The sequence below is a fragment of the Penaeus monodon genome, chromosome 31, assembly GCF_015228065.2.
Source record: "Penaeus monodon isolate SGIC_2016 chromosome 31, NSTDA_Pmon_1, whole genome shotgun sequence".
NCBI lineage: Eukaryota > Metazoa > Arthropoda > Malacostraca > Decapoda > Penaeidae > Penaeus > Penaeus monodon.
Genome location: NC_051416.1, coordinates 2,385,674 through 2,387,294, shown reverse-complemented (window position 1 = coordinate 2,387,294; position 1,621 = coordinate 2,385,674). Strand labels below are relative to the sequence as shown.

At 33.8% G+C, this 1,621-nt stretch overlaps 1 protein-coding gene across 1 annotated transcript in view; it reads right to left on the bottom strand.

Annotated features, from left to right (window-relative positions):
• Positions 1-1,621, bottom strand: part of LOC119592824 (rootletin-like) — a 148,678-nt gene that overhangs the window by 20,091 nt on the left and 126,966 nt on the right. The window lies entirely within an intron of this gene.

Below are 1,621 nucleotides of genomic sequence, written 5' to 3'. Positions count from 1 at the left end.
ATCAGCTTCTTTGTCTATATACACCAAAATACATAATAGGTGCTGCTATAGATAAAAACACAATCTTTTTTACCTGTTTTGTGTATGGTGATTATGGATGCATGTGATACTGCTATTCAGGCCTAACTCAAGAAGAAGAAATGAACCCATTCTATAAAATTGTGGAATCCTATACATTTCTTGATAGTATACCTTAAAAGAATAGCAAAGTTCAGAGCTACATGTGCATGCCGGCAAAATGCACTTACTGGTCTGTTTCAATACACAGTTATTTTGTCACATGTTATTCTAATTTGGATACTCATAAAATGGTTGATTTGGATATTATTTCTATAAAACTTCTGCCTTGACTTCGTCCAGTATATACATATAGCTCTGAATGACAATTGCCATATTTTTTTCCCTTAGGGGTTAAGAAAGGAGAGAATCACTCCCTTTGCAATGACATTTAAGGCTCCTTTTCTGTCTAAACACATTGTTTGAAGATATGTAATAATTCACTAGTTGGTATTTTTTTTTTATTATTATTCTTGGCTTGCAAAAGACTGGGGTCATCTCCATGAATGCAACACTCATCTTCTTCAGCTTCTTGCAATAGCTGACTTGGATGGACCAGGTAGATCTTTATTAATTTATTAATGTTCCTTTATCTTTGGACATCAAGTGAAATGTTCCTTTCTGTGTCATGAATGTGCTGCATGCCAATGCTCAATACTGAAGCTATTAATCCTACAACTAAGGTTCATCAGATTTTTATATGGTTATGTGGATTTATATCAGTTTATATGACATTAATGGAGAGGCTGAATCATCAGAAACAACAAATTCTGATTTTAAACTTTGACAAAAACTCTTGCAAGAAACATATCTAAAGACACACTTTTTCAGCTGCCTCCATATCTTTTAACAAACTAATGACTTATTTTGCTGTAACTTCTATATGTATTATAACAATGGATTACATTAAAATCAATATCATTTCCCTGTTAAATAGTAATACTTCAATATCTACCAAATATCAACTTTTGCTAAACCCTAGTAACTATGTCTAAAAGCCTGACAATATGTGCCACTTCAATATAATCTAAACACACTATCTTCCACTTATGATGGGTGCCATTTCAAAGGGCATACCAGTGTCAATCACATCTGCCTTAACACATTTCTCATAGCACTTAAGAGGTTCCATATGACATTCATCCACAAATCTTCACCAAATTTTGCTTATTTGAACTAGCTCTTGTAGACCTTCCTTGTGCAACATTGAGGAAGAGAACATGGAAATGGATGCATAGATATGTTTACTGCCTCAGAGGATGACTTCGCATGTTGGTCCAGAGCAGAGGCAGGCTTTTTACTTTTGGGAATGGGTTCACTTCTTGGCTTGGAGGAGGATGAAGCCATGATGCTGGTGATCACATGAAATGCAACAGCATCAGGATGAACTTTAGAGGTTTCAGTCTCTTTCATTATATTATTTTCCTGCTACAGTTTAGATATTTTAATTATTTAAACTAGATGGTACCACATAAGAAAAAAGGAAAACAAATAGAACTTAATAAAAATAAAACAATTAAAAGACAGACAGAAAGAGATAGATTTAAGGTGAAAACTCACATCA